Raw genomic sequence first — 21,139 nt, 5'->3', positions numbered from 1 at the left:
GGGAGACTCCACGGGCGCGGGGGTCCCGTGTGCGTTTCTCTTGGGACTGAGGCTAGAGAAGTCACTCCCAAGCGGACGTCTCCAGAAGAGCGACTCCCTGCCTTAAGGTCTCGTCCACGGCCACACTGTCACTGCTGGGAAAAACAACAGGTCAGGTCGAACACCCGCTCCTCCCAAGCAGGGGAAGACAGAAAAACCAGAAGGATTCACCCAACCGCAGTTACTTCCCACTACCAGACCAGGCTACAAAGCTGGGATTTGCATGCCCGTCGCGGAGCATTGTGGGGCTGGTAGTCTAGGTCTGGGCGCTGGCGTCAGGCTACGGGATCCACAGAACTACATTTCCCAGGAAGGACCGCGACGGGGGCGAGCGGTTTGTTTGACAACGAGAATCCCCGAAGTCCCCGGGGCGGACCGCTGGCTGAGGCTGGGACCTAGCATCTGGGAGCAGCGCCCTGTGCTTTTCTGCACCCTCTATGGGCGGGTCCTGGCCCCACTACCTTGGCGGTGGGGGCGCGGCCTCTGGAAGAGGCGGGAACATGTCCTGGGTTCTCACCTGCCGCATCTGGGTGCTCGCAGTCCGCGACCCGCGGTGCGAGAGACTAACAAGGACCAGCGGCGTGGAAGCCAACCGCGTCTTCCTGGCCCCTCCGCGATGGGCAAGGTGGGGAGGCCAAGAAGGTTGCAGCCACGCGGCGGTGGAGATTCACGTGAGGGTGAGCAACTCCGGGTGGGCTCCGCTGGAGCGTCCTGGTTCCTGGAGGGGCGTGGGCTGCGTGAGAGGGGAGAGGGTGAACATTTTCCCTGGGTTACTTTTCTGCTCCTTAAAGGCCGTTTTGATTTGGGATCTACTTGGGGCCAGCTTTCTAAAGACCCCTTGTCTGCTCCACAACTTCAGACACACCACCTGGCACTGTGGGTGGAGCCAGGTGGTGTGTCTGAAGTTGAGTGGGGCTGGAAGGGACCTGCCTCTGGTCTCCTTACCAACAAAGGGAAACTGATGAATTCTGGGCTGCAGAGAGGTCTTCTCTTCACTTTCCTGTGAAGCCGGTGGAGCGTTGGCTTGAAAATGGCTTTGAAATTTCACTCCAAGTAGTTTTAGCTTGGCGCGCCCGCTCCTGGGTGTACTCGACGGAGTGCCGGGGGAGAGAGTCAGAGGGGAAGGCCTGAGCTCTAAATGGCCCTGTGGACACCCGGAGATGTTCAGCTGCTAGTGGGGAGATCGTGGCCCCACTTGTTTGTTAAACGGAGAGTGTGATGCTGTTAGTGGAGTCTTTTGACCTGAGTGGATTAGCTGTTGCCAAATCAAGTTAATTATCTTAATTATAGTATTTTGGGAGCCACGTTGGGTATCTCTGCCCTTAGGTGGAGTTTCTTTGGCTTTATTGGCTTTTTGTCTTTCTTTTCTACTTAAAAAAAAAAAAGGTATCTTCTAATGATAATTCTTTGTATTTGATAATGCATTAGCTTACCAAGTTATTTTGCATAGATAGATGATGTTGATCCCTACAGACTGGATAAGTGGGAGGGGCCAGTGTGTTAAAGTGGCTCAGCATGTCTTGTAGAAGGAATGGCCAAGGATCCTCCAGAACCGAAGCCAAGTGACTCTTGTTCCTATCCTCCCACCAGTTCCAGGGCTACCCTGTCCTGGTGTCACTTATTCCAAATCTGGTTAGCAATAGGATTTTCTATGGGAATTCACAGAGTTAATGTAAAATGTGTAATCTGGCTCTACTTTTAGGATTCAGTGCCTCATCTGAAAAATTGGGACAATAAGCTGAGATTTCAAAATACCTGGATACAGTGAATAGCTAATGGACAAGTAAATAAAATCGATACAAGTAGAAAAGGACCATATCTTAGTATTCGTATTAACCTGTTTACATTAATATTTGGTGACGCATGTCTCCCTGACTGTTGTTTTATACTTTTGTATTTTCTTAAGTAAAAATCTGAAAGCCTTCCCCTCAGGCTAAAGCCCCAAAACATCTGATTCCAGCTACATTATTCCAAGAAGTTACCAGGTGATCCTGTGGAGATCTCCATTGGCTTTTTAGGGTTACCAATCTCAGTGGCACCCCATTTTCCCTACCAACATTCTTCCCTGAGATGCCAACACTACTTGAATTTTGTATTTTCTGTTCTTCAACATTGATTTATTCATTTAATTCGTTTGCCAGGTATTTATTGAGTGCCCAGCAGTGTCAGACAGTTGGTGTGGTCACCAGAAATGTGGCTAGAGCAGGGAGGAGGAGAGACTGGTCCTGGATACTTTGCAAGTGGGATAACTAATTCAAATCCACACATTTATTAAACATATCTATGTACTTAATTGTCATGTACTTAATTGCTCTCTCCAGGGGGTATCCCTTGCTCCATCTAAGGCCATGTTGTCCTCTAGCACTTTGTGACTTGGATTCCTTTACTCACTTGTGTAAGATTATCGGGGTAGGTTATGTGCTAAGTCTTGTTGGCTCCACCTTTGGAATGTTCTTAGAGCTGACCCTTCCCTTTGACCTACCAGCTTGCCCATTTAGGCTCTGCCCAGGGCCAGATGACAGCAGTTGCCCTTATCTTGTCCCCTCTGTCTGCATCCTAAGTGGTGCATTATTGTCTTCTGAAGATTTCATCTGCTCTTGTGACAGTGGCCCTCACGTGCCTTTATCCTGACCTTCATGTGACACATCAGGAGCATTTATTGTAAACTAGATACTCAGCCAGGTGGGGAGGATCCATTGACAAGAGACTGGTCCTTGTCCTCAATTCCACAATCTTGCTTCCTTCTATGTTCCCTTTTCCCATGTACCAGAACATTGAAAAAGACTACTGGCATATGGTGTGTTTTAACATCATTATACTTGACCTAACCTAGAATGCTCTTTCTTGTCCTCTATCTCATGTATGTCCTTCAGGATTTGCTTCAAAGGCCGTTTCTTCCTTTCAATTTTTCCTTATCCTCATAAGGGGAGGAGGGTGAATTCTCTTAGATTTTGTAGCATTTTATACCTCTTAGGTGCCTTATGCAGGTGTTTATGTTCTGGTCATCTCTGTGTTTGTGTCTCCCAGCCCTGTAAGGGATAAGCTCCTTGTAGAGAAGTTAACCTTACCTTCATGCAGTGTCGGTACAGTGGGGCATTCCTAGTAAATGTTCAATGAATTGTGTGAAGTGTGGACATAAATACAGAGGTTGTGGGGTTATTGGTGGATTGAATCTCTGGGTATAGGTCCAGTTTCGAAGTCCATTGGTGTTCCAGTGTTGTTACCACCTCCACATTTGGGTGGATGGAGAACTTGGAGTTCTCAAACGAATCCTTTGGGTAGCCACTCTGCATTCAGATCTGCCTGTTTCTGGGAGTTTAGTCACCCCAGATGGGTAACCTTTCAGGGCCCAGCCCTACTGAAGGTCCATAGACCTCTTTGTTCTCTTTGTTGTTTTGTTTGTTAGTTTGCTTTTTGTTGTTGTTGTGTTTGACTGGCTTAGCTTGAAGAAATCGTGGTGCAGTGGTTCCAGTTGGTTAGCAGAAGTATTTCCAAGGTTGCCCCACTGGATGAGGTGAGTGAAGTATTGACGTTGCACGTATGACATGTGGTTTAGTGTTTCCTGTTAGAAGGGGCTACTCTTCCAGCACAGCCTGCTTGGCAGCCTCCTGTTGTTGGGCCACCTCATAGTCAGCCCTTGACCACCTCTCACTGGCTTTGGCTTGGACACTGATTCCTGGGCCAGTCATTTAATTCCAGGACCACATCACATGGGGCCAGCCCCCTGCAATTCCTTGCCCCCAGAGCTTGTGTGACTCACCCTAGTTCATCCCTGTGTCACCTGCCTGCTGGGTAACATGAGCATATGGTTGAGCATTGCAATAAGGAATCTGGCAGTTGAATTTCTGTATAGCTAGAGCTCTCAGCTTCAGGTGAGTTTGAGTCTACCTAGGCATTAATAAGTCAAGGTATTTATTTTCTCATTAGTGAAGTTCTTTACATGTTCTGATAGGTGAAAATCATGATGCTTATAAATATATAAACCTCTACCAAAGATTTTATTTTAAGTCATGAAATTAGGGAACTAGAAAAGATGTTATAATTAGTTACAGGAAATACCAAAGAACCATAAGTATATGCAGTCAAAAATGTTAAAACTTACAAGCTATGTCTATATCTTGTCCATAGAAATGCAAATTAATTGTGTTTTGTGAGATCCATTTGATTATTCCTCTAGAGTCTAGGCCCTAAATCTAGGGGAATAATCAAATGGATCTCCCAAAACACAATTAATTTGCATTTCTATGGATAAGAATTATTTGCATTGTTAACAATTTAATACAAGTTAAAGTCTATCTCTAAAGAGTTGTAAAATGGCCTACTCAAGGTGTGATCTGTGTTGGACTTCTTGGGTTCCCCAAGATAGAAATCAATAGGAAATCCCATAGAAATTTCCAGACAGATTTTATTAAGCTTATGCTTGAGCACAAAGGAGATAGCACAGAGGAAAGGATGTTCCTCTGAACCACCTCTGGGGCTGATTCTGCTTGGCTGCTTTTGTAAGCTGGGAACAAATTGGACTTTCTTAAAAAGGGGGTCTTTTGGGCAAAGGTGGGCTTTTTGAAGAAGACAGGCTTGTGGAATTTTCCATTCCAGTCTTGGGTGACTTCCTTTTCCAGCTTTGTTGCCTGGTAAGTACATTGCTCCTGAGCTGTAGGGGCAAGATGACCCGCTGTTCATTATCGCCGAGAAGGACAAATAGTGGTCAAACCTTGATTAACTGTGCATGTGGGTCAGTAGTTCAAGCAGACAGAGGGGAGATAAAATCAGCTACCTCTGTTTTTGAGTAAGGAGTGGAGTGGAGGGGTGGTGATATTTTGGGGTCCAGCATTCCTTTTGGTCATCTGGCACTCTTGGAGTCCTGGGCCCAGTCCCCTATGCTTTCTCAAAGGCAAAGGCACACACTCCTAGAGGATCAGATAATACGGTACCTATAGGCTTCAGCATGACATTGAATGGAAATCCTGTAATCTCTTTTGCTCATTTCTAAGACTTAAGTTTTTCTTACAGTGTTGAATTGATTTCTAAAATGGGTTTAATGGGCCTTGAGATCACAAGGGGTTGTTGTGAGATGTAACTTACAATAACATTTATAAATCTTGGAAGATGCTTCATAAATGGTAGCTGCTGCTTTGGTTTTTTGCCATTTTGCCTTAGACTGGCAGGAAATTGCTCCCAGGAAATTGCTGAGGAACCGAGCTCCACATTAGTTCCTGAGTGTTGGTGTCCTGACCTTGTTGTGCTGTTTGTGGTTTAACTGACCTCCGCTGGCCCCTGCTCTGCACCTGGTCTACTTATAGGCACCTTCCCCTTTGTTAAGAAGGCAGGCTCAGAAGTGTGATGCCTATTTCTTGTCCTTTGCACACAGGAAGTGTTCTGCATCTTTACAAGTCCTTCCTATTGCAGATGAAGACTTTCTCATGTTCCTAATTAAGCCTTCGCCCTTTTTTTCAGATTCTCTGAGGCAGGCTTATGCAAAATGTGGACCCATTGGCAGAAACTGGACAGAATGTGATATAATTTACTATTTCACAGTTACTTCAGACTCTCCCTTCTTCTGTTGACTCTTTGGGAGCTCTAGATGGTGGCCTGGATATGTCCCTCAGGTTCCCTGTGATGCCACCAAAGTGAAGGTATCTGTGGTCAGTCCCCTGCCTTATAGATATTAAGCTTTTGTGAAAAGGCATGGAAGCCAGAAACCTCTGCTTTCTGCTCTTTGGGTGCACCTAGACTCTGTTATTTTGTCCTAAATCTGTTTCGTTCTGATCGCTCTTCCCAGAGGCAGGTCAGGGAGCATTCAGTGCTCATCTGCAGACCATTATTTGGAGGCCAACTTGAGTTGCTGTGCATTGTAAGTGAGCCAAGCAATTTGTCTGATAGGATGGAGGGAGTGTTAACTATTAGACAACAGGCCCAAAATGGAGTCACTGATGCTAAGCCCTACATCCGTGGTTGGCAAACTGCGGTTCGCGAGCCACATGCGGCTCTTTGGCCCCTTGAGTGTGGCTCTTCCACAAAATACCATGGCCTGGGCGAGTCTATTTTGAAGAAGTGGCGTTAGAAGAAGTTTAAGTTTAAAAAATTTGGCTCTCAAAAGCAATTTCAATTGTTGTACTGTTGATATTTGGCTCTGTTGACTAATGAATTTGCCGACCACTGCCCTACATCACCAAACTGAGACTTAATTACAGTTTTGGCTCTCCCAGAAATGGAATATTAAATGAGTCCATCAGGAATCACCTGATCAGTATAGGTTGCATAATCTGCCTGATACACCCTGCCATCCCTTTAGAGGAAAGTATGTGCAAATCTTTCATTTTGTACAGCTCCTTTCTATCTGCTAGATTGGATGCTGCCCAGTTGGAATCAGTGTTTGCTCAAATTAACTCTTCACATTTTTTAACCTGCTCCATGTATCTTTCAATAGGAAGTCATGGTGATGTCAGTGTCAGAGGTGAAAGGAGGAGGGCTCTGTGGACAAATTGCCACTGGGCACTGAAATAACGGCCAGCTGTGAGGTTCAGTGGTTATGTTTCTGTAAAATGGGCACAGTACTTGCCTTGCACCCTGGTTGGTGCATTAATCTTACCTAATAATAGAGAAACATGTAAATTGACCATACCTCCACTATGCCCACAGCCAATCAGAGTATGCAAATTAATCCAACAAAGATGGCGGTTAATTTGCATACATACCTGGGCCCGGGGAACCTCCTTGGCACCCAGGTCACTCCCAGCCGGCCATCGGAGAGGCCAAGCCTGCAATCGGAGGGGCGGGGTGGCAGGGGGGTGGGGGTGGGGGAGGGGGGCGGGGAGCAGCGCTTCCCAAGCCTAAAGCCTGGGGCTTGGGAAGGGGCCGAGCCTACGACCAAATGCAGACCATCCGGAAGTCAGTGCTGGGTTGCCCAGCTGCAGCCTGGCGACCCAACACTAACTGCTCAGGTGGCTGAGACCCAGAAAGTGAGTCAGGGTCTGATCTGCAGCCTCAGTGGAAGCTGTTGATTAGTGTACTTACCTCTCTCTTTTTCTCCCTCTTTCTTTCTGATCTTCTGCCAGCAGCCAGGCTTTTCTTTCTCTGGGGGGGGGGGGGGGGTCCGGTAAGCCCCGCCTCTTTGATCAGGCCCAGAGATAGGCCTGGAGATGCTGACTGGCATAGGAACCAACCAATCAGAACCAAAGGTGGGTGCTATGGGGAGCCAATGGCTGCCTTGGAGGCAGAGCTTCTGATGCTGATTGGCATAGGAACTGACCAATGAGAAACAAAGGTGGGTGCTGTGGGGAGCCAATGGCTGCCTCGGAGGCGGAGCTTTTGGTGCTGACTGGCATAGGAACCGACCAATCAGAACCAAAGGTGGGTGCTGTGGGGAGCCAATGGCTGACTAGGAGGTGAAGCTTTTGACACTGGCATAGGAACCGACCAATCAAAACCAAATTGGCCAGCAGAGGAGGGCAGTTAGGGGTGATCAGGCTGGCAGGCAGAAGCAGTTAGGGGCAATCAGGCAGGCAGGCAGGTGAGCAGTTAGGAGCCAGTGGTCCCAGATTGTGAGAGGGATGTCTGACTGCCAGTTTAGGCCCGATCCCTGGGATCAGACCTAAAATGGCAGTCAGACATCCCGCAAGGGGTCCCCAATTGGAGAGGGTGCAGGCTGAGTTGAGGGAATCCCCCCTCTGTGCACGAATTTCGTGCACTGGGCCTCTAGTGTTCATAATAATTCTATAGCTCTAGGAAGCTGGCTGAAGAGGGAATAAAAGATGGTATTATTAAATTTATTTCTCTTCCCCTTTTCAGGCAGAATGACCAAGTGCTGGGAATTGGAAGTCATTCTCCAGTTGTCCATACTGTGCAGTGAATAGGTATGTTCTTGAGCTGTCTCCGGGATGTTTTGTGTGGTACACTGGGTGTGGGTAGGTAGGAGACAGGGTGAGAGTGGGGCACAGGTTTTGCACTTGGTGGGTTTGTCTCCATCAGTATGGAAATGGGAAGAGGGGCTGCTTGCCTGAGGTCATCTGTGTTCCTTCTCTTCCCTGAGAGGAATTTTTTAGTCTCTTAAGCCACCTTTGGGGGTTACCCTTGCTTTGTTTACTCTGCTTAGCTGGGAGGGAGGAGCCAATTTAGAGTGAGGTCTCTACAGAATTGTAATCCTCGTGTGTGTGTGTGTGTGTGTGTGTGTGTGTGTGTGTGTGTGTGTGTGTGTTTACTGTGGCCGGCACTCCGAGGCAAGCTCTCTGAAGCCTGTTGGTCTCTCAGGCAAACAAATCAAGGTCAGTGCAGTTTTAACCCTGGAGTAAATGTGAGGTGGCTGGTTCCCACAGGTGTGGACTTGATTCTGATTAGGGTGTCTCTGTGCTAAGGAAAGGTGCAGGAATTGCTGTTAGAGTGGGAGTGCATTTCACTCTTTCCATGTCAAAGTTAGCATTGAGAGTCCTAAGTCATGTTGACATCATTGTCTCTTGATAGGATGTGTTCTGTCTGGTCTGTGAACCTCTAATATTGCCCCATTCCAAACTATTCTCTACCCTACCTGCAGCCCGAAAGATATTTGAAAATGTAAATATGATCATGTGTTTTATTTAAAACTGACAGTGGTTTTCTATGGCCTTTAGAAGTAAGTCCAAAATCCTTAGCATATCCCTCCAGGCCCTCCAAATGCTGACCTTTGCTTATTTTTCCAGTCTGGTTCCTCCTTCACTCCTTTCTTCTGGTCATACTTTGAGATCCTCATTGGCATCATACTTTCCTACCGCAGCTTAGAGCTGTGTCATGCCTTGTGTCTGAGACTTGCCCTCTGGAATAGTTGGAAGACTGTAGATACTTCTTTTAAACATCTCCCATCTTCCCTCTGTTGTCCTCCCTGCTCCCACATTTACCCATTTCTTGCAATACCTAGAAATGATACAACCTTGCCCATATTCAGGAGTTGTAAGGATCTCATTCATTGTGGAAGCTGAGGATTTTAAACAAGGGAATCCTGATGAAAGTGTCTTACACAGGAGGGATTTGTTTTTCTTACAAAGTAACAAACCCACAGGTGGGTGGATCTAGGATTGAATTCAGCTGCTCATTCTCTTCACTATTCATTCATGGTCACAATATGGCTGCCAGCAATAGGAAGGTGGCACAGCGCCTAGCATCAAAATCCCTAGTGATTTTAAATAAAGTCTCTTTATTATTATTCTTTTTCTCAGGGAGGAAAACACTGTCTTGGAAATCATCTCTGAGACTTTCTTTCATGAGCCCGTGACCACAGGTGTCCCAACTGTGAGGGACGTGGGGCCGTTGATGGGGCAGTTGAGCATCAAACTGCTACTGAAGGAGGCTGCCTCTGCCCACGAGGACGAGGCTGAAGACGAGGACGAGGACGAGTCAGGGAATGGCCGTGAGAAAGTGGTCTTTCTGTTTATAAGATGGGCGCTAATGGTCCTGTAAATGTCTTCTGTGTAGACTTGTGGAGGAAAGGTATCCTGACATTCAGGGATGCCTGTTTTCAATCTATTTGCTAGTATCTTTAACTACTCTCTCCAATATGATTACCACTAGCTACATAAAACTTTTCAAAATATAATTTACCCACAGGTTGAGAACCACTAGCAGGGTCGCCTAAGACCATTGGAAAACACAGATATTTACATTACGATTCATAATAGTAGCAAAATTACAGTTATGAAGTAGCAACAAAAATAATTTTATGGTTGGGGTTCACCACAACATGAGGAACTGTATTAAAGGGTCGTGGCATTAAAAAGGTTGAGAACCACTGATACAAATAGTCTTGAAATGTCTGGGAATGAATATATGATCCTTGTACAAAAACCAGAAAATAGACTGAGCAAAAAGGAAAGTGACAGTCACTTCTAGTAGTCCCTCTTGCAAGAGTTCACAAGTGTTGTCATTGTGTTGCATACATTTCCAAATTTTATTTCTCCATTTTATCAGTTTATATTTGTTTACTTATCACAAAATTTAAATCTGTTTTAGAAGTGATTTAAAAATGTATACTTCTATATTTATAATGGTTACACATAATAAATGCACAATCATAGTATGCAAATGTATATGAGCAGGTATTGTCTACAGATATTTTTAATCAACAACTTTATTTCTATTTTTTCCAAAGTATTTCATTTAATGGTATATAGTTCATTTAATGGAAACTATTGTTTTTGGCTATTATACATATACTGTTGGGGTGTGTTCCTCTTATTTGTCTATATATTTAGGATGATTGCTTAGAATTTTTAAGACAGGAAAAAATAAAGTTTAAAAAGACGCCTCCATGATGACTTCGGGTACAGCTTAATGCCTGGCCAGGCCAGGGAGGGGCCTCTGGCTGGACCAGCCGCTGGCACTTGAGCAGGCCCTTCCTCTGCCTCTGGAGTGCTCTGGAGCCCTGGAGGTGGACCTAGAGCAGGAGAAATGGACAGATTCAGACACAGACCTGATGTTCCCGTGCCTTGCCAAAGACAGGAAAGATGCACTGCCTATAAGGGCTCTGTGGCACATGAATCTCCCCTCCCCAGATCATCTTCTCAGACTGCGTTCCCCTCCCCTTCCGGCATGGCCTTGGTGGGCTCTAGATGCTACAGCTCCATCCAAAGGAGATGGTCGTGGTCCGCATGGTGTGGGGCAGGGAAGTTGGCCTGCACTGAGGCTTGCTTCAGCTGGAACCAGGGGAAGTGGAGAGCCCGGCCAAAACCCTGCACCTGGTCGGCCAGGTTCCCACTGTAGAAGCAATGGCTCTGGGAGAGGCAGGTAGGCAGCGGAGTCAGAATCCTGGTCTTTGCTTACACACTGCCCTCCCAGGGCACCCTTGTTTGGGACCAGACCTTTGTGCCTGCCCCACCCATCTAGGGGACAGCCCCATGCCAGCCCCAATCCCTTAGTGGCTGTTCTGAGAGCAGCAGGCCTGGTGATTAAGCAACTTTCACACGGCATCTGTGTGAGTCTTTTCTTCCCACTGACAGTTCTCCTGAATGTCCAGTCCCCTGCCCAGCCCAGCCCTCCATACACCTGGGCACCTGCACTGAGGGTTGAGACAGATATGTGAACAGGCCGTTTTGAGCCTGGTGATGGTGGTTAGGAGAGATGACTGTGGAGAGAGGCAGGCAGAGCAGGATGGTACTGTGGTGGGCTTGGGAACCTGGGGGACAACTCAGCCCACCCCTCTTCTTAGGTCCTGTGAGGCCAGGGGCCCCATCTACAGTCCTCTTTGACCCCTGTCCTCCCAGAATTGAAGCCATCAGGGCTCAGGCCTCCCTTGGGAATGAGAAGATGTGTAAGATCGTGGTTCTGCTCCAGGGGTGGGCAAACTTTTTGACTCGAGGGCCACAATGGGTTCTTAAACTGGACCGGAGGGCCGGAACAAAAGCATGGATGGAGTGTTTGTGTGAACTAATATAAATTCAAAGTAAAGGAGCGGAGGGGAGAGCAAGAGAACCGGATAGAACAGCCGGATCCGGCCCGTGGGCCGTAGTTTGCCCACGGCTGTGCTAGGCCCTCCCCACCCATTGCCTTCATCCTGTGGACTCAGGAGGCCCTCCTTCTGGATCCAAAGACCACTCGCTTTTTGACTTGGTCCTGTGCTATGTCACCCTGGTCATTATGAGGTGGTATGCCTCCAGATGTGGAGAAAACCTTGATGGCATCAGATCTGATGGGTGGGGGACAGGACCTGTGAATGATGGACAGTGTCACTGTCTGATTCACTAAGTGGAACTGGGGCCCAGGGATTGTGTCTCCTTCATTCTCTGAGTTATGCTAAGTGTCTCCAAAAGTACCTACTTGTGGTAGGTGCTTAATACACATTGTTGAATACATGAACTCCAACGAAAACCATCCCAGATATATGAGTGGGCCTGCGGCCCCCTGCCCTCCCTAGTCTGCCAACACCAACGATGAGGACAGGGATCAGCTAAGTGGAGTCCTGAACTCCTTGACTGGTTGTTTTCCACGTGCTTTTGCAAACTCAGAAATGCCACAGGCCAAGGAAAACATAAAAACTAACAGAATAAAATAAAATGAAAAAACAGAAATGCCACAGGCCACTGATGGGTCAGGCAGATGATTTTTCATGGGGGACAGAGAAATAATAGGCATGAACAACCATAGCCCATCCAGCAGCCCTTTCAGCAGAGCCAGGCAGCAGGTTAGCACCTGCCATGGCTCATCCCTGCAGTAGTCTCTGCAAGAACCTTATGAGGTTTATCCTCTACCCCCTACCCCATTTTTCAGAAGAACAAACTGAGGCTCACAGAGATGTGGTGACCTTTTCAAGACACATAGCTAGCAGTGCTCAGAATCACCACTATGCCCAAGAAAGGGGAGTGTGCTCACCTAGTAAACAGCAGGAATTCTTGGGCTCTGGATAAGGCCGGGTGGATGGATATAAACGTGGCAGCGCGGGAGATGTTTCCACCCAGGAGAGCTGGTACCATCGATGCTGCCACCTTCCTCAGTGTGCCTTCCTGTAGGGCCCGCATCCTGTTAGCCTTACTCAGGTTACGTGCTAATTCAGCTGCACTCTGGGTTGGACAAGGAGGGGTCTGTCAGTGGCATCCCTATGAATCATGAGGAGGATGAGGTCTGGAGCTCAGGCAGGAACTCTCAGACCCTTAGGGACATGTGCAAGAGGAAGGACAGGAGTGGCCATACTGAACCAGGTTCTAGGTTTTAAGGGTACCACTTAAGTTTGGTGGACAGGTGATATTTATACAATTGCTACCTTCTAGGCATGTTGTTTTAGCTAAGGAGCAACAGACCTCCTTGTATAAAGTCTTTATGAATGAAGACCATTGTTCCAATGAGTTCTCTAGAAACATCTCCATTATATAGAGATGAGAACCCAGAGGCTTAGGGATGTCAAATGGCAGCTCCAGGGCATGCTGGTTAGAACTGAGAACTGTCCCAAGCTAGGACTGCATGACATTCCCTCTTAGCTGCCTGAGACTTCTCTGCTCCTGAGCTGGATGGAAAGGGCCTTGGGAACCTCATCCCCTCCAAGCTGGAGGACAGATTACAGGATAGACCCAGCCTATGAAAACCATTGTCTCCCAAAATGACACTTATGTTTCTTCCATTTACATTAAAGAACAGCTCTCATTATGGAGATCCCAGATTCAGGGAAGGGGCAAAGGCTTGATGAGTCCAGACTGGAGAAAGTTGGAGTGTGAGCACATGACTCAGGAAGTAGCTAATCCATGTGGCTAGTGGAAAGCTGACGGGTGAGTCAAAGTACCCATGAGGCAATTGCCAGTCAAGGAACACTGTGATTGCCTTGAACAACCTGGTCTTGGATTGGTCAAAATTTAAATGAGTGAGAGATCCCTGGGCCAGATTGGGTGCTAGTCAGTGGCCATCATCACAAAACTGATGTTGGCAACATCACTGCTCCAGCCTTTTCCATTTGTAATCAGGCTGCAGCTCTTAAAATGTTACATGTGCACATCCTTCCATCAGGTCTGGACATCTGTCTCCAGCTGGGAATAGTATATCCATTGTGGTGTGAATTGTGTCACCCAAATTCCATGACTTTGGAACCGCTAGAACTTGAGAATGTGCTTGTCCTTGAGATCTAGTCTCTAAGCAAGCCATTCAGGTAAAAGGGAATTCAGTGGTCTTGGTCTTAATCCAATATGACTAGTGTACTTAGAAGAGAAGGGGAGGATATACGGAAGCAAAGAGGGGACTCATTGTGGCACAGAGATAGAAGATATACATCTATAAGCCCAGGAGAGGCCCCCTCAGGAGGAACTGGCCCTGGTGACACCCTCATCTCTAACCTGTAGCCTCTGGAATTGTGAGAAAATGAATGTCTGCTGTTTATACCAACCAGTCTGGTGTGATGTTATAGCAGCAGGGGGAAACTCATACAGTACATTTGGACAAACTTAAGTGTTTCTCACAGCACTGCTGGTGTGGTGCCTGAATTGAATTATGCCACTGTCCCACAGCACTGAAAGTCTGCATGGCAGTGGCAGAGGACCTCTGTGATTGGAGGTCTGCAAGGACAGGATACCTGGGGCAGGTAGTTTAAACAACATAAAAAGGAAAATGTAAATGTGCTCGTGGCCTACTGTGAAATGAAACAACATATTTTTTCTCTCTAATATTCCTGCAAATATGTGTGGAGTGTCCTCCCATGTAGCTGGAGAGAGAAGTGGAGCTCTAGATTCATTTGTGCATGGGACTGTGGGACACTCTAGGGCATTGGTTCTCAACCTTCCTAATGCCGCGACCCTTTAATACAGTTCCTCATGATGTGGTGACCCCCAACCATAAAATTATTTTTGTTGCTACTTCATAACTGTAATTTTGCTACTGTTATGAATCGTAATGTAAATATCCATGTTTTCCGATGGTCTTAGGCAACCCTGCTAGCGGTTCTCAACCTGTGGGTCGCGTCCCACGGGTTGAGAACCGCTGCTGTAGACCACTGCTCTAGGGGAAGCCCTAGGAGGATCCCCGGGGAGTCCTCTGATTTGAGTCTGGGTTCTCAGCCCCGCCAGGTCAACTCAGGGTGGTGGGTGAGGAGACACACTCCTTTCCCTCAACCACCCCTGGGCCAGCTCTTACCTCAGTCTGGTACTGGATGGTGTCTGTGGCCTGACACACCTTCCCCTTGTCTAGGGAGGTAGAAGAGTTGAACCCACCGATGAGCTCTTCTGCAATGTCCTCTTTGGAGCTCTACAGAGACAGAGCCCCCGGCCTGGGCCAGTAGGCATAGGAACCCTCCACCCAATCTGTGGTTCTATCTTACAGCGGCTCTGGCAACTTAGACAGTCTGTTAGGACTCAATGAAGATGTTCCTGGCAGCCCTGCTGAACTAGAAGCAGAATTGTTCATAAGTTCCAACAGCACTGAAAGGCTGAATCACTGAAGAAAACTATGTCCTTTCTGAGGTGATATGCAGAAGGTCACGATTCCTGATGTGGCTGTGCTCTGAGAGATGACAAATTGCACAGAAGTGTATCTAGTTTTTGTTCACACCACCCAATCAAGTGTGATGTGTAAGGCTCTGAGAAGGTCTCTAAAGACAGTTGTACTGATTATTCCACAGGATAGCAGGGTCAGGTAATTCAAACCACCAAAAGAGCAACATGTAAATGTGCTCGTGTTCTACTGTGAAGTGAAACAACATACTTTTCTTCTCTAATATTCCTAAACTATGTGAGGAGAGTCTCTCTCTCCTACCATGTAGTTGGAAGGAGAAGTAGAGGTCCAGAATCCTTTATGCATGAACCTGTGGACACTAGTGGGAACACCTTGGGAGGGCCCCGGGGGAGTCCCCAGATTTGAGTCTGGGTTCTGGACCCTCCCTGGTCATCTTGGGTTCCTGGGTGTGGAGACCCCCCAGGCCAATTCTCACCTCAGACCAGCACTGGCTGCTGTTGTTGGCCTGGTGCACCTGCACCCTGACCCGGCAGATGGTATAGTGAGGCCCGTGGACCACCTCCTCAATGACGTCCTCATTGGAGTTCTGCAAAAACAGAGCTGGGTACTGAGCCAGTAGGCATCCAGAACATTCCATCTGAGGTCCCCTGTTACGGCAGACCTAGCAAACTGATACATTCTGTTAGGACACAGTGAGGATATTCCCGGCAGCCCTGTTGAACTGACAGAAGGATTGAATCATGTCAAGGTCAAACAGCACCAAAATGCTGGTGGATAAGGCCACAGCTCCTGACCTGGCTGGCCTACAATGGTTTGCCATGCTCTGTGAGATGACAGGCTGCAGAGAAATGTGTCCAATACCTTCATTCCTCCCCATGCTTTTTTCTTTTTCCTTTCTTGTGTTTTTGTACAAACCACCCTATCAAGTGTGATGATGTGTAAGGGTTGGAAAAGTTGTTCAAGGACAGTCGAGCTGACTGCTCCACAGGATACCTGGGGCAGGTAGTTAGACAATCATAACTAGCCAAATGCAAAGACAGCAAGAATTTTTTTCTCTACCATTTCAACAGATACGTGAAGACTGTATTCCTACCCTACCAGGAACCTGGATGGGAGTATGGGAGATATAATGTCTTTGGGAGTGGGCCCCAGATTTGAGTCTGGGTTTTGGTCCCACCCCAGTCATCTCTGGTCCTGTATGTGGGATAGCTCTCACCTCAGCCTGGCACTGGATGGTGTTCCTGGCCTGGTATTCTTGTCCTTTGTACTGGTTGACGGCAGTGAATGCCTCAACCAGCTCCTCTACGACATCCTCGTTGGAGCTCTACAAAGACAGAGCCCAGTGCCGGGCCAAGGGGGTATCAGTGGCCTGCCTGGGCATTGCCAGCTCGGGGAGATGCCCACCACAATTTCTGTTCCCCAGATCAGGCACAGAGGGGCATCTGCAAAACCTCCAGCCAGCGAAGGCACGATATGACACCTTGTGGGCTCAAGATTAACAAGTGTGTGAGGAGTTTGGTACACAGCGCTCACATTTCCATCCCACCAGCCATGAGTTGGGTATGAACATGACAGACCCACCAGGCTTCCAACTGCCAACAACTAGCTCCTGCCCAGGATGAGTGCCCTTCATCCCCCACTTTCCCTCACCAGGCCCAACACAGGTATGTAGGATGAGGGATCAGGGGCTGGGGCTGGTCTGGTGGGATCCCAGTTGGGGCCTGGCCTGGACAGGCCAGCCCTTGGTTACCTGAGGTCGCCTCCTGCCAGAGGATGAGAGGTGTCCATGGTGGCGCTTGTGCCAGATTCTACAGCAACAGAAATATTTCTCACTCTGGGCTTTCTTCTGCCCAGAACCTCGGCACAAAGTCGGGAAGCAACAGAGAAACATCCTCCTCTCCTGACTGTCTGCAGTCAAGTGAACTAGACTTCTCTTTTCTGTTGGGATTCTGTCACCGAGGAAGTGAGGTCACCCTTTCAAGGTTCCATGACCTGGAACCGTTCCTCTAATCAGAGCGACCGAAAGCCCCCTCTGGGCTGTTGACTGTTACCCTCCTGGGCCATGTCATCTCCACACATGTACACCAATACCTAACACAGCCCTTCCCACAGTTCCCTGGGCATGTCCCAGGTCCCCAACTTGGAGGAGAAAGCTGAGTTCACACCTCCTTTTTCTTATGAGTTCTGTGCCCTGGGGAAGCCTTTGTGCCTCCCAGGGCCTCCCCAGTCTCCCTACGTGCACAGTGAGAGTGATGCTAGACACCATTTCCTAAGGACCTTCTCAGGTGTGGATGGGATAATGCCTCTGTCACAGCCTGTGGGTTGGTGCCCCATGAACCTGGCACACAAACATAGAAGTGGAAGCATTACAAGAAGGGGTGGGTTGTAGCATGGAACATCAACCTAAACATGCTGGGTGGGGGGCCAGTGTGTGATCTTGGGGAAGTCACTGCCTATCTTGGCCTCATGTCTGCACCTAGAAGGGGTTAAAATGACAGGAAATTCAGATATTGTCATTTACTGATCTAAAACCTCCCAGTGGTCTCTTGTTAAAGCTAGAATCAGACCCAGTGCCTCATGTCAGTCCATGTGGCGGGAGCCTTCACAGTGGCTTCTAGTGATTCCTGCCTCCTGTTGGGAACATCCTGTGTGTCCACTGAGTGCTTAGCAACTGGCTTCTGAACAGCTGAGAATACAGCCCAGGTGATGGGGTGTCATGTCCTGTCACTCCCCTATCATTCTTGAGTTTCCTTCCTTCCTCTAAGCCTCTACTTCATTTTCTCCACATATATCTGTGTTTGTCTGCCTGTCTGTCTCTCTGTCTGTCTGTCTTATCCGTGGAAGTAGGAGAGCAAGCACCCATGTTTTGAGCTGCCCTGTGTAGAGACTTCATTGGAGAGAAGTGAGGCAGTGCCCAGGCCAACAGGCGGGAGCTAGAGCTCTCCTCAGTGTAATGTGCATCCTGACACAAACCAGGTGAGTGACCCTGGGGGGAAATCTGTTCCTAGTCCAGCCTCAGTGAAAACATATTTCCTGCTTCACAGAGACCTTGGGGCAGAGGCACACAGCCCAAACGTGCCCAGATGCCCGGTGGACAGAAGTTGTGAGGTGTTAATATTGCACTTTACAGGTGTAAGAGCATGTTGTTTTGCCTTAGTGTGCCCCTTTGACACATGGCAATAATGAAAACATGCCCTCTCCGAGGTCCTGGAGAGTGTAAAAGAATTAATGTTTGAAAAATGGTGGGAACGCGGGGCCTATCCCAAGGGCAGTGTCTACATGTTATGTCAGTTTAAAAATTCCTGTTACAGTGTCTAGAACAGTGGTTCTCAACCTTCCTAATGCTGCACGACCCTTTAATACAGTTCCTCATGTTGTGGTGACCCCAACCGTAAAATTATTTTCGTTGCTACTTCATAACTGTAATTTTGCTACTGTTAATGAATCGTAATGTAAATATCTGTGTTTTCCGATTTTCTTAGGCTCTACAGCAGCAGTTCTCAACCTGTGGGTCGTGACCCACAGGTTGAGAACCACTAGCAGGGTCGCCTAAGACCATCGGAAAACACAGATATTTACATTACATTCATAACAGTAGCAAAATTACAATTATGAAGAGGCACTGCTCAATGCTGTAAGAAAAAAAGGTGGGAAGAACACCTTACCATGTTGAAAACCAGAAGGAGATGTAAGTGATACATTTAGTAGCAGCAATGGTAATGACCATCGGGCACTCTGAGTCGGTGGCTCTGTAATTAAATCCAACCAGGTCCATTACATGAAGAAAACATTGAGGCTTGGGATTAGTCCTGCCAGTGGGTGGTGTGTTTGTGTTTTCTGCATATCTGTATAATATAGACATATCCCGGCTGGCGTGGCTCAGTTGTTGAGCGTCTACCTATGAACCAGGAGTTCTCGGTTCGATTCCCAGTCAGGGCACATGCCCGGTTTGTGGGCTTGATCCCCAGTGTGAGGCATGTAAGAGGCAGCCAATCAATGATTCTCTCTCATCATTGATGTTTTTATATATCTCTCCCTCTCTGAAATCAATAAAAATATTTTAAAATAAAGAAATAAATATAGACATATATATAGATATAAAATACATAATTTGAAAATATAAGTCTATATGTTGTACATTATATTAATATATATTATGTGGGAGGAGTGCTTCTATACATCTCTATTCTATGCAATGTGACTTTAATAGGTGAGAATTTGTTAAATAATGAGAAAAAAATATAGACTCAATAAATTTAAAAACAGAATGGTAATTAAAATTATATGAAAATTCAGCATCTATATTGAGAAGGCTTTTTTTCTTACAGACAAAAAAGTTATTTCAGGGAGTTCTGGTGAAGATGGCTGAGTCGATGGATACTGTATTCACCTCCTGCCATGACCACATAAAAATTACAATTAAATTATAGAGCAATCAACCTAGAGAACTATCTGCACACTAGCTGCACAGAAGTCCTATAACTAAGATTATAAAGAAGTCACATCAAGAATGTTAAAAGGGGCGGACACTCAAAATGGGCTGGCCCCACTCCCGCACGTGGCATTTGAGAAAACAGAAGGCTATCTCAGCTGCAAAGGTCCCCTGCAAGAGCAAGGGGTCTCAGCTCCACTCCCTCGCCTGGAACACCAGTGCCGGGAAGAAAGTCCCCAAAACATCTGGCTGTGAAGACCAGTCAGGATTCCATCTGTCCAGGTGGGATGGAGGGTGCTAAAAACGAAACCCCAGGCATCCTCTTAAAGGATGCTTGAACAGACTCTAGCTTACAGGCACTCACCCTGCATTCAGCAACTCAGGGGGCACCAGAGACATATATAGAGAAACTGAGTTGTGTGGCTTCAGGGTAAGGGCTGGAGAGATATTTGCCATTGCCCATGTTGAGCCCTCCCCCCACACAGCCAGATCTGAATCTACATTAGCCTGGTGAACTTCACTAGCTCCATCTTGATGACTCCCTGAGGCCCTGCCACACTGCAAAAATCCACAGGCGTGAGGCAGGTGGCAGCTGGCCTCAGTGTCCCCTGAGACTTATGCTGAGGGACCGTAGTCTCAGTACTAGTGCCAAATCTAAACATTAAGCTGATGAACAACCCTCACCCCACCCTGGTGACTCCCTGGGATCCTGCCTTACCCAACTTGCATACCCCCAAGGATCCTTCATTGGTTGAGCCTTAAAGGGAGTTGGCAGGCAATGGCAGGTCGTGGAGTGCCTGTGACTTTTGCTCACCTACCCCAGGCCCAGTATTGGTGGTAGGGGCCATGGTTAACAGCATGACCTCTCTCACATGCATCCCGGCCCAGAACAAGCAGTTACCAACCATGGATCACTTTGTAGCTCCTACCAGGTGGCCCCAAGTCAGTCACAGGCAGCTGCTGATCCAGGCCTGCACCAGTATCTCAAGCAGCCCAAAACCAACACACCTTGTGGCTGGCTTTAGACCAAAACAGAGCACCACCCAATTAGCTCCATAAGCGACATACCACAAGCGACGGGTGAATCCTGATCCATAGATCAGCACCTGCACAGAAGCTCATATACTGTTGGTTGTAGGCAATTCTCAAAATGAGTCAGCCTGAGGGTCAAACCCATCTGCTAATGTTCCAACAACAAGACTCAACTAAAAAAGGGGGCAGTCCTGGCTGGTTTGGCTAAGTGGGTAGAGTGTCAGTCTGTGGACTGAAGGGTCCTAGGTTTGATTCCAATCAAGGGCACATGCCCAGGTTGCAGGCTTGATCCCCAGTGTGGAGGTGTACAGGAGGCAGCCGATCGATGATTTTCTTCCATTATTGATGTTTCTATCTCTCTCTCCCTCTCCAAAATAAAAAAAATAAAAATAAAAAAATAAAAAAGGGGACACACACAAGGGATACCCCTGGGGCACCTGGTTCAGGTGACCAGGGAGAACATGCCACTGGGTCCCACAGGACACCTACTACATAAGGCCTCCCTGACAGGCCTGGGAGATAGCAGATCTATCTAATGCATAGAAACAAACACACAGAGGTAGTCAAAATGGGGAGACAAGGAAATGTCCCAAATAAAAGGAGAAATCTCCAAAAAGAACTAAATAAAATGGAGACAAGCAATCTACCAGATATAGAGTTCAAAACACTGGTTATGTCCTAGTTGGTTTGGCTCAGTGGATAGAGCATCAGCCTGCGGACTGAAGGGCCTGGGAAAAATTCCAGTTAAGG

At 47.5% G+C, this 21,139-nt stretch overlaps 1 long non-coding RNA gene across 1 annotated transcript; it reads left to right on the top strand.

The window, feature by feature from the left end:
* The first annotated feature begins 400 nt into the window (after nucleotides 1-400).
* Nucleotides 401-10,309, top strand: LOC308241576. The gene is made up of 3 exons (XR_013959869.1): nucleotides 401-716; nucleotides 7,828-7,892; nucleotides 9,225-10,309. It is a non-coding gene; the product is annotated as an uncharacterized lncRNA (long non-coding RNA).
* The last annotated feature ends 10,830 nt before the right edge of the window (nucleotides 10,310-21,139 follow it).

This window comes from Plecotus auritus (assembly GCF_963455305.1).
Source record: "Plecotus auritus genome assembly, chromosome: 2".
NCBI lineage: Eukaryota > Metazoa > Chordata > Mammalia > Chiroptera > Vespertilionidae > Plecotus > Plecotus auritus.
The sequence above is the reverse complement of the archived record's forward strand: the minus strand, read 5'-3'. Positions and strand labels throughout refer to the sequence as shown.